General features: G+C 39.9%; 2 pseudogenes; one reads left to right on the top strand and one right to left on the bottom strand.

Moving 5' to 3' along the window:
- Window positions 1-5,065: 5,065 nt before the first annotated feature.
- On the bottom strand, window positions 5,066-10,358 carry LOC147425388 (uncharacterized; annotated as a pseudogene).
- Window positions 10,359-11,196: 838 nt separating this feature from the next.
- Window positions 11,197-11,952, top strand: LOC147425387 (uncharacterized; annotated as a pseudogene).
- The last annotated feature ends 800 nt before the right edge of the window (window positions 11,953-12,752 follow it).

The raw sequence follows: 12,752 nt of genomic DNA, 5'->3' as shown, positions 1-12,752 counted from the left end.
CAAGAGTAATGTAGGTTTTTGAATAGCTAGCGGCCTTCATAGGTATTGTGTGTGTGTGTGTGTGCACCATGCTAGGGGGTTTAGGAATCTAGTTTTAAGGTAGGTAGTGTAAGAGTAGGTGCAAAGGTCCCGGTAGCGGCCATAGCTAGAGAGAGTTAAGATAGATAGTGTGTGTGTGTGTGTGTGTGTGTGTGTGTGTGAGAACAGTGTATAACTGAGACCAGCGCTTACCTTGCAAGCAGAAACGCAGAAAACTCCTTGAACGCAGGAACGCAGAATGCAGAAACACAGAACGCAGCAGAAACGCCTTCTCTTGGTGGCCGTCGCGAACGCGTCGAAGGGGGGAGGCTCGTTGCGTTGGCAACGTTGGCCAAGAGTTTAGAGTAGCTCCAAATAAAGGGTGGGCCAGCATATTTATTATTCGCTGAACAGTTAGGTGGCACACCACGAGAGAGAGAGAGAGAGAGAGAGAGAGAGAGAGAGAGAGAGAGAGAACGGTGGCCTGCGAGACACATAGAAATATTGAGTCTTTTTCCAGAATTAATCACCCATACTGTAACTGAGAATTGGACTCCCACACATTCACACCGATTTGAAGTGCACTAATCTAAACCTCTCCAATATTTAAACAAGGTGAGGATTCACGAGGGCCTGCAAGAATTGATAAAATGGGAGTTTATGTGATAGATAGAGGTAGTAAGGCATAGGTTGTTGATTGATCACTCCAATAGTAGAAGTTTGTTCTTGTGATCATTCCTTGCAAAGTTGGTGATGTCCAAATGTGGTCTAATTTGGATCCATAGATAGTTGTGTTTTGTGTGATGTGTTGGGTGAAGTTATGTTGTTGCAAGAATGAAGATAGGTGGTTATATTTTTTATTATCTGGAGATGCGTCGATGTTGAAGTCACCAAACAACAATAAAGGATGTGTGATTTTTTGTTTTTTAATTATGTTTGATAAGATTTGTAAGAATCTTTTAAATGGTGTGTTTGGTTTTCGGTACAATGAAGCTATCATGAATGCTAGTGATTTTATTTGTAGTGTTGCAATAACTACTTCGACATTGTTGTAATTACTTCACTTGATAAAAGGTGAACTATGCTCCTATAGAAGATAGATACTCCAACCGAGCCTGATGATTGTATATGTTCAAAATTGTGAAATAATGTGGAGTTAGTTGATTTTAACCTTCTTTCTTGTAGACAAATGACATGGGAAGATGTAAAAATTTGGTCATTTAAAAGTTGTTTATAGTGAGTATTAAAGTTCTTTACGTTAAGTGATTGGATTACAAAATGGTCTAATGCAAAGGCAAAGAGGTTCAATTGTAATGGGATCCATTGTGCTTGTGTTTGTAGTCTATTTATTTCCTTTAACACATGTTGGTCTACTTGAATATGTTGTGATTTTATTTTTTCTAGCAAGTATAGGTTGTTTGGGTCCTTAACACGTGAGAGGGCAGTGTATGCTAGGCCATGTGCTCTGATGTTTTGAGGGTTAAATGCAAGTGTGTGCAATGTAAGGCCTTGTGCTCTATGGATTGTACGTGCACCTGCTGACTAAATTGGAAATTGAGTTCTTGTGATAGAATTCAAAGATTTTTTCCCTATTTGGAACTCATGTGAGATCATTTCAATTGGTGTCCAATGTTTTGGTGTTGATATGGTGAACAAGGTACTATGTTCATATCGTTTTCGTTGACCTATTTTAGGATTTCCAAACTCTATCCATAAGAGAGGACCTTGGGATTTTAGTGTATGGGCTTTGTAAATTCCATCAGCTCTATTGATTAAACCATCAAGAATATCTATGTTGCAAGCACACAACTCAACTATAATGCCAGGTTTCAGGTGTAGTGCTAAGTGAAGCCCTGCAGTTAGCTTTGAGTCAATGGGGATAGCTATTGTTTATTGCAAGACTTGTGTCGTTTGTCAATGGCAAGGAATGTTTTTGGATGGCCAAGAGATTTCTCAAAGACTTATTTGTTGTGTTTATCTTTGTCTTTGTTTGAGTAAAAGAGATGTGAGATAGATACATTTGCAGGTGCAGATTTGAAGTACGAGTTGTTCAAGTAGTCTATGTCTAAGTTTGTTTATGTACCTATTCTAATTCGATTTAGAATTTGTATGAAGTTTGGATCGTCTTGCCGCATAGTTGTTTTAGGCTCATAACATTTTGGGTGTGTGTGCCAGTATAAAGGTGATACTGTTTCCAATAAGTCTAGTTTACGAGTAAAAATCCAACTATCTTGGACAGGACTTGCTTGGCAAAGGTCACCACATAGTATAACATCCAATCCCCCACAAGGTTTATTGTGCACTCTTTTAATTTCTTGGAGTCGTGAATTTGCTAGTTTGAAGATGTTGTTTTGTATTAAGGAGACCTCGTCAAACACGACTAGTTTAAGATCTTGGTAAAGTATAGAGAGTGCATTTAGTTTATCTGGATGAAGGCTTATGTTTGTAGAAGTGATCAACGGTAAAAGTAATGCAGAGTGGATGGTTGTGTCTCCAATGTTAAAAGCAGTTTTTCCTGTGTAGGCCATTAAGAGTACTTTTGGTGTTTCAGGTGAGAAGTTAGCACGGCGGTAGTTGTAATATCTTAGCAATCCTTGTACTACTAATAATAGTGTAAATGTTTTTCCTATACCTGCACCACCTATGAGAAACAAAAGAATTGAAGTGTTTGGCTCTACCCTTTTCCTTGCTACATGATGTCATCAAAGATTAAGCGTTGCTCTGAGTTTAGTTTGCTCACTGCAAGATAGTAATATGCATTTGACATTGTGAGAGTTTTAGTTGCAGGTAGAGAGAATGGTTTTTGTGTTTTTGGATGCATATTTAAATTAGTTGAAATATCGATGAGATTGTGATTGCAAGAGGAGGTAGATGTGATAATATTTGAAGTACTATTGGTATGGATCTTTGTTGTGTTGTAGACTGTAATTTCTTTGTTGTATTTTTCTTCATTGTTAGTAACATTTGAGTTCTTTGTGCATTGAATATACATTTTCCCAAGTTTCTAAGTTGTGCAAATGTTGGTTCTCATCTATTATCCGAGGAAGAAATAAAAGGCATTCTTCTCTATAGAAGGCATCTGGGTTTTTGACAATGTTGTAGCGTATATATCGTATGATCTTGGCTTTCTTAACACTAGAAGGGTAACCTAACAGGACATAAAAGTTTCCTTTCGGGGTTTTGGAAAAAATTCCAAAACCATCGTAGATCCACTCATTTTGAAAAATCGTTTCATGAGCTTATAGTTCAAGAACTACTACATATGAGAAAAATGAGAAACTTGTAAGTTTTCTCATCCCTTGGTCACTACAAGTCTCCAAAGTTGATTGACCAATGCATTTTGCCCAAAACAGCAATTTCTTACGGTTGATTGCATATGAATAAGAGTGGGGATTTTTGTAGGACATGAGATAAAATGCCCCGTTAACTTCAATGGGTTGGTGATCAAAACATATGGTTTCTTTTACCTCACTAATTTTTTTGGGTTAAAAAAATAGGTACAAAAAAGTTGCATTTTTGCCATTCTGCGGACCTATCATCAAAGTTTCTATAGTCATGCTCTATATAGATACTATATACATGTTTTCTTAGTTCCCTTTGGTCCTTTGGATTCAAAAGGAGCCATGGAGCATGTCAAAAGGATAATGGATCTCTTACTAAGTGGAACCTTGGGGGCAATGATAAAGTGCTAAATACAGCAAACATGAAAAACTGGGTTTAGCATTATGACCTCTAGAAACCCATAGAAACTACTCAATATCTAGCCAAGTTTGTAGTATATGATTAGATATGGTTACTACCTACAAAATAGACACAATTGGCCTAAGATACTAGTAATATTGAGAAAGTTATACTTTCTACTCTAAAATGTATCGTATTCTTCAGCAATCAAAAAACTCAACCATCATCATATACTATGCTATATAGCATATTAGGTCCCCCAAAACTCAAGGAAGATTAGCTTTATGTTATACATTACACTTACACAATCAAAATTGAATTTGGATATCAAGAAATCCACCAAAAAAATCATAAAAGTGCTAATTTTGGCCAAAGAACAGGATTATGCAATTCTTGTAAGTTGGTCATAACTTTCAATTTTAACACTTAGCTCTCCCTACAAGCATCAAAACATATTGAGAATTATGAACGCCTAACCTCTAGCCATCTAAACCTGACAAACATGAATTTTAGAGTGGTATAGCTGCCAAAAATTGAAAAAAAGCCAAAAACAGGACCCGTTTTTTCACAGAGTTTAGGTTCAAAAATGTTGTGCAAGAGTAAGGTTAATGGTGAGATCGATACCCAATAAAAATTTCAAGTTTTTTTCAGCTCATAAGGCAACTTTGTGGATATATAGCACCTAGAAATTCATTTTCATACTCTTCAAATAATTCATGAAAAGTGGTCACTTAACAGGACACAAAAGTGTCCAAGGACATAAAAGTGTCATGTTACCATTCTAGTGTTAAGCGGTCTATATTGGTTGCCTATTTGTTTGTATAATGAAGCAAAATTTGCAAGAGAAATATTTGCAAGTGTGCTAGGTCGTTTTGCATACTTGTCAATTATGGAGTCAAATAATTTTGATGTACTATTTGGATCAAGTGTTTGGAGAACGGCCTTTCGTTTTAGTAATAATGTTTGTTTAGTTGCTGTGTTTGTATTAATGAAAGTGAAGTCACGTGTACTGCTATGAAGTGGTAATGAGAGTGCAATATAGATAGCTTGTTGGGTGCTTACTTGTTGTGTATTGAGAATTGCGTTGCCAACTTGTCGCAGATGTTCGATGGTGTTTGAATTGTTTTGCACACAGAAATCTAGTTCACTCTTTATGGCTTGGATTAGAGTGTTGTCAAACTTAGTCATGTATGAATTACAATAACTAGATGCACCATGTGCATTGAGTATAAATTGTATGTCAGTGTTGGCACCCCATAGTATATCTAGTGTTGGGTTGAAATTATTTGTGTAAACATTTTTTGGCTCACGTTGCAAGAAAATTGTAGGTTCACTTATGTTTGTGCGTAATGAGTATATATATGATTCAGGGGATATTGATAGAGTTTTTAACCATGAGGCAAATGCTCCCTGCACAATGAATCTTTGAAGAGTTGCATGTAGCAATTGTTGCACCAAGAGGATGTTGTTGATGTTCACAATTCGAAGGCTCCCAGTGACCTATGAGTGGTAAAAGCAACGCATAAAAACATTGGAAACTTAATTATACGTGGCTCTATAATGAAAATAAGAATCTAAAACAAAAAAGACAATAGGAAAACCTCAGTTCTGTAGCCAAGTTCTTTGGTTTGGGATTCAAACACAAAAATAAGTTTTGCATGTAGTCGTGAGCTCTGTGTAGGTGTGATGATGGTCATGTCCACAACAAATAGCTTGTTTGAACTACCTTTGAAAGAGGCAACATTTTGAGCAACATACATGTAGACATCATTTGTTTCAAGGTCCTCTAACAGTGATTGTAGCTCTGTCTTTCGTTCATTAACAAAAGAGAGATTCACGACAAATAAGAGAAATGAATACAAGTTCAAGATGATTACTTTGATGCAGTGATAAATACAAACAAGAAGAATCTTATAATGGTTGTGACTGAAGATGTTGGAACATCTGCCACAAGGGGATCCCCAATTTCTCGGCCAGTACCACAAGTAGACAATGGATCCTCTCTATGAATGATGACAAAGGCTATTGTCGTCAGGGGCATCCGTATTCCTCTTCCATGCAGTGTAGGAGCTTCATCCAAGAAAGCTCTTGTGCTGGTTTTGGGACAGAAGCTAAGGCTGACTGAGAAAGGTTCAGCCTTGATCACAAATGCAGCTGCATCCAAGTAAAGAGAGTATGTTGCAATTCCCCCATCATTCTTGTTTTTCGGTTTCACTGACAAATTGTCAACCCTGATGAACTCGCCAATAGATAGTTTATTGGAATACTTTTCAATGCATTCTTGGCCAACAACTAATTTGATTGTATGCATGCATTGAACATCAACCATATCTACTTTTAAGAAGCACCCATATTTTGCTTGTTCGGGTGGTACCTTATAAGTACCATATCTATTTGAATTTTTTCCTTCCAAGGCAAACCTAGGGCTGGATTCTGAGATCTCGCTAATATGCAACAAAGGAATAGCGCTAGGTGAATGAGGCACTAAGTTGAGGTTGTGGTCTTCAGGGTCAGGCTGGGTCGATTCGCTATGTGTGCTAGCAAGAGAGAGTTTGCCTTTGTCAGCCTGAGGGTTGGAGAGGCCTGAAGAAGGACATGACTTCACAAAATGTACACAAGGCAGTTAACAAATATTGTTCACTTTCAAAATTATAAACAACATACCTTCTTCTGTGAATTTTGGAAGGAGGTCCCTTTTCATCTTGTTTTTTGGTTGTATGCACTTGAAAACCTTTGGTGGTACTCCTAAAGGGGTGCAAGATGCCGTGGGTAAGATATCAAGAGTTTTGCAAGGTGTTTGTTCACGTTGTGTTTTCATCCCGCTCACATGCATGCCACATTCAACCCAACCGATAGAGACAACTCAAGTGACTCATCACTTGGCATCTTGGCTTCACCAACCGTAGCAACAACCTGCAAATCAGGCACCCAAGTAGCTAAAAGCATTGTGTGAAGGTAAAGTTGTTGATATCCAAAGCACAAAAGTATCCCCGCAGCACACATATCCCTAGCATAGGCATCCACATAGCTGAGATTGGACTCATATATGTCAAACCCCTTCTCATCATCAGAAGCATACTCATCATCACACATAACTTTATCCACATCATAATCATGGCTAGCACCACTATCCATAGCTTCTAGCATGGGTTCATCAGTCTCCAAGAATACAGATCCCTGCTCTAAACCACAATCATGCTCACAAATCGGTTCAATCACTGCACATACATCAAAATATGGCTTCAAAACAGGCTCCACATCCAACAAATCCACAAAATGGCTCTCAACCTTGCCCTCTTCCCTAATTTCCAAGGAACTAGTATCCAAAGATAGGTGCTCATCATCAATAACCTCGACCTCACACTCACACCCAGAATCACAAGGTACACAAGTAGCCAATGCATCCTCTTCAAGACTTTTCAATCCTGTATCCAAAGCATTACTCACCTCTTTAGGCTCTTCCATAAACCTGTCAATCTGCAAGACCTCTTTACGCTTCACAATAGACCTTGGGAAGAAACGAGAAACATCATAGGATAGGCTACTTTTCACCTGCTTAGGCTTAACTTCATCTTCCATGTCAAATCCATCTTACACATGCATACCTGTACTGATACCATGTTCCTCAAGACGCTTAAACTTCCATTCCTTATGCTTTGCAATGCATACTGCATCTTCAAAATACTCGGGCCTCTTCAACTCAACCTCGAACCGCAACCAAGGTGACAAACCATCAACAAAAAAACTTTTCTTCAATGAACAAGGGGGGGTCTCATCCTTAAGAGCAACACACCAGCGAGTCCATAAATCTGTAAAACCGTGTACATAGGCATCAACACCTTGACAAGAACCTTGCTTAAGAGCATTGAGCTCATTCCATACTGCATTTGCATCTTCAAAAACTTGGAAATGCTCTAAAAAAGCTTCTATAAACTTGTCAAGACTCAAACCATAAGAAGAAGCCACTGCTTCTTTAGCTTCCAAATCCATGAACCAAACACGGGCCTCATCTTTCAAAATCAATCCAAATAGCCTCAAAATCTTCTCCTCATCACACATATTGTTGCTTATGCATGCCACCTCGACTTGCTCCAGAAAGTCTTCCGCATCTTCACCACTTCTTCCATGAAATTTCGGATAAGAGAAAGCCATGGCTACCCAAGCTACGATGCTTTGAGAACCCCTTCGAACACACGTGCAAGAACCCAAAAACTTTTGACTGACTCAATCCCAAAAACTTCAATGGAGCTCAACTTTAGATAAGGACAAACACATGCACATCAAATGAGTTTTCATAGTTGATCATCAGAATTACAATAGGCAAAGGACATTCCAAGATCTCTCGTAATCTTCTTGGCCCAAACATAAAGACTATGTGCTGCTGGAAAAAAATCTTCCTAGACACATGAACATTTATCTGGATTCTTTGAGTTAAATGAAATGGAGTGAATTGAGGGCCATTTTGATCATCCATTAAAGCCAACCATGAAGCTCCCAAGAAGGCGCACCTGACTTAACCTCTGATTTTGCCAAAATTTCAGCAGCATAACATCATAAATGGCTCAAAAGACCAAAAAACCAGCCATCACAACTCGGAAAAATTTTGGCTGAGTTTCCCCAAAAGTAGAGCAGTAGGAACCCAAAATATAGATTGTATATGTATGCATAAACTGTCAACAATAGAACCCGAGCATCAAATAGGACTCACTAGTACATAGCCTATGGCGAGGTCACAAAAAGGGTGCTCCAGCTACCTGTATCACCGAAAGGATCTCCACATTTGAGAATCCCCTAGCTCAATAAAACCTCACGCTATCGACCCTCACACGAAGGTTAATGCAAATAGCGTATAGTCAAGTCTCAAAAATGACTATCTTCCAGACCAAGTCTCAGAAATGGCTGGGACTGCCAAATAAAACCAACTATGTCTCCACAAAGGCATACAATGGCAGTTTCCACAAGTAACGTACAATCCAGCAGACAATGCGCTCAAACAGGCGCCAAGTGATGCATACCCACAACAACTGCAAGTGACATCACTGCTAGTATATCACTGTACTCCAGCTACCTGTACCTGTGTGAATCACTTGTACCTGTACCTATCCCTCTAACCTGTAACTTGTAACCTGTAACCTGTAATCTGCAACCTGCAACTTGTAATCCCGAATCTCGAAGCTTGAAGCTCGAAGCAAAAGGTACTCGAAGAAGATCCTCCGTGGGGACGCCAAAAGAATGTGAGCGGGATGAAAACACACACAACGCCTCTATAAAGACCTGACACACACTCTTGGAAGGATATACACACACACTATGGGGCACCACTTGGCTTACACAACACACCTGGCCGAGACAGGACACACACTGATGGAGTGAGAGGAGAGAGACTATCCACTTGCCCACTCCACACAGAGACACACACACACACACACACACACCCAAAAAACTCAGCTCAAAAGAGAAGAACTTCTGATAATTAGATACAAATGAGCCTGGGCCGACACCAATGGGGCAAACAGCTCACACAATATGGGTAAAATATGCCAGATACAATCACAAATTGGAGAAGAATCTTCATTCATAGGAGAAACTTACACAGCCAAAACAGCAAAAAAACAATCAGGAATTTGGCAAAATGGACAGAGCCATCGCGTCCGGAACGGCCCAAAAGCCCAGTCTACAATGTCAAAGTGCTCAAATCCAACCTCGGATGAGCAGTTTACGGCCAAAACAGGCTCCAAAATGAGCAAAAACACAGTTGTGGCTGTTCCTCCTCTCTTCTCCACGTTTCTTCTCCACATTTTTTCTGGTCTTCTCTCAGTTTTTTCAGTTCCCACACTTAGCTTTATTATTTGGGCACCCTTGGCCTTTTCGATGACCTCAAACGGACCCCGAACAGGCCAAAAACTGACCTTACGGTGCATAGTTGTCACCTTTTTGCATCATCCGCACACCTGGCACTCAACATTTTTCAATAATGCGTCTTGCAACCACGTGAAGTGGCCCCAAAAGATGGTCCTCATGATGACCTTTCTGCATAATTCTCACAAGAAAACACCCACGTTGTGTCCGTACTTCTCCGCGTGCAAGTATTGACCCCATTCGCCGTCCTGACGCCACTAGATGCCATATGACGCACCTGCTTACCTCATGTAGTTGACCCGCGGATAGATTCCTCGAGAAGTTTTACGTGCTACCAACTCCTCATTATTGTATAGAAAACACACTGGTACTGGTAACGATGAAAATCGATGCACTATGTACATGCTGCCCTACCTGTATGCATGTGGGCCCCACATAACCACCTGGCTCTGGAAAATGGGCAATCCTTTATTTGATGCACCATGCATGTGTATGTACATATGCAGAATCCCTTGCTCGAAAAAACTCCTGACAACGTTCATGAGAGGACGAAGGAGATTTCGTATTTTGACATGAATCTGTAAAAGAAGTATTTAGGTGGAAAGACTATTGTAGATTCTCAATTTTGAGTTTGTGAAGGAGAGGAAAGCGAGTTTTAGTGAATGAAGTTGAATGCGAAAGTGTAAGTTGACAATTCAGAAGAATGTACCGGACTCCACATCCATGCTATCATTTGCACTAAAATCTTCACTGCATTCAGGTGTTCTATCATCCCTTGAGACAAAGTTGCTACCATCCATGTTTAAGCCTGTAAACAATGAAGAAAAGACAATTAGATGTTGGTTTCAATCAATTAGCAGTTTGTGGCTTAATCATAATCATTATTATTATTAATGACAATCAAAGTAGCACATATCAAACAAATCAAAATAGCACATAACACTGATTTTGTCCTCGAATGCACTGTAATCTGTTGCAGATGCTATGATATGTAACTATAATCTACTATCCTGCAATGGAAAGATTGGCCTAAGAGCTTAACTGCCTTTTATCCTCCTGTGTAAGACAACGAAATGCAGTCAAGAGGCTTCCGCCCTGCTGATGCCACCTTTGGGTGCACTCTAAAAGCTTGTGGCAAGCCTAGTGAAGCAGGCGAGGGTCAAGAAACACATGCTGATATTGAAACACATGCCTTGAGACAGGAAACCTTACTGTTGGCAACACTCTAGTTTCTATGTATGCCAATTGTAGTGTTTTTGCGACTGTGTGAGGGTTCTATGAGCTCTCTCTTTCCAACACAGTTTTGTGGAACACTCCAATAGCATGGTATGCTGAGCGCCACTACATCAAGGAAATGGCTGAAAGCTTCAGATGGGTGCAACTCGAGGAGACCTTCCCTATTGATGTCACTTGAATTTCTCATATGGAAATTCATGGCAAAATAGAAGCTATCAGCAAGGATCAAGGTGTACATCATCTTTTAGGGAGATCAAAGAGATATAAAACGCTTGAAGAATGAGCTCGGGGCCTACATCCATGGATATGAGGAAGAATGAATGAAAAATGGAATCTGGTGTAGGTTGAAAGTCATTAGCCTGGACGGGAAGTTCTTACGCAGAGTGATTTCATCTCAATCTCATGCTCTTCTTCAAAGCCTCTCCTAATCAGTTTATTCCATATATTGATCAGTGGAAAGACATAATCTTTGGATATCATGGAGATGCAGAAGTACAACACCTTGGAGTGAAGGACACCATAGATTGCATCCAATAGGATCAGACTATTGGAGCCAAGCTTTATGGCATCCCCGAAGCATACATTAAGGTATGTGTTGCTTCCTGCCCTTTGTTGTGCATCTGAGATGTCTACGCATCAGAAGCAATCATCCAACAGGCATCAATTTGAGTACACAGAGTCAAGCCAAGGAGGTCTCTCAGCGCCTCTAGTAGCTTGTTGCCAAGCGTCAGGTGGTGCTTTGCAGACGGCAAAAGTACATAAGATTCAAACCCTTTTCTGGCTGAGGTGAAGATCTACTGTTGTCATCGTATGGGGGAGTGAAATCTAAAGAAGCCTGGTGTTTTGAAACAGAGAAGGTACTCGTGTAAATGCTGTGGTTGTGGTTTTCACGTACGAGCTATCGTCCCCATCACTAACTACAGCGAGAAAGAGAAGACCTTCTGTTATCAGGAAGAAGGGAAGGCCATATTCAAGCTCTTTGCAGTGCACTTTGGGCGTGAGCCAAGCCCTCATGAAGGAAATGTGCGGATAATGCATAGGGTTGTTGGGTCAACGGGTATGCACATGGATATCATCACACCTATTGTCCAAGAGGAGGAGACTACCACAATCCATTATGCAAGAGATGACTTGAAAGCCGAGGAAGTTATCATGTAGAGGGTCTTTGAAAGATTCATGCACACACTATGGTCCTGCTGGAAATTCTGCAGGGAGGCTAAAGCCCTCCTGCAAAGAACACTAAGTATGAAGGTTGTTATGAAGCACCACGTAGATTTTAGCTACTAAAACCACTTTAAAATAACTCATCAGGTGACTCAGAGTAATCATAGTATATTTCCTAGGAGGACGTATACTCTCATCTTAGGTGCTCAATCGATATTGTTGGCATCAACGAAATAAATCTAGCTACTCGAAAGGTGTAAAGTCTAAAAAATTTCCTATGAATTCACCAGTGCTCACTCTTGCGATGCTTGATCACCTGCATAAGTATTCTTACCAGGTCCAAGCCGCTCTTGAGTCTTCAATCACTAAGTGTTGGCTCAACTAAGTCAAGACCATCCCTTACTAATATCAGAGGTAGATATGGGCCTGTGCTTAGACAAGTGAATTTTACTAACAATAGAGCTCAACATTGGGCAAGGTTCTAACACCATCCCAGCTGGCACCCTACAGCCACTTCTAATGAAATGACCAAAACTATGGTTTCCATGAAACACTATTATAGCTACTAAATTGGATGGAAAACAAAGTACTAATCCCATTGAAGATGTGGGACACTCCAAATGACACAAATTAACTTGAAATTCTATTCTTAAAGAAGCAAAACAAAACAAAAACAAGTAAAGGAGCACTTATTGTTATCCCCTTGGAAAGTTCATCGTTTTGCAGATGCAACAAGAATAGCTTGGTTCTGCAGATGCAACAGGAAGAAGAGCTCGAACAAAATTAAGTAGAGG

Source organism: Adiantum capillus-veneris, chromosome 25, assembly GCF_014529385.1.
Source record: "Adiantum capillus-veneris isolate H3 chromosome 25, ASM1452938v2, whole genome shotgun sequence".
Classification (NCBI taxonomy): Eukaryota; Viridiplantae; Streptophyta; class Polypodiopsida; order Polypodiales; family Pteridaceae; genus Adiantum; species Adiantum capillus-veneris.
The sequence above is the reverse complement of the archived record's forward strand: the minus strand, read 5'-3'. Positions and strand labels throughout refer to the sequence as shown.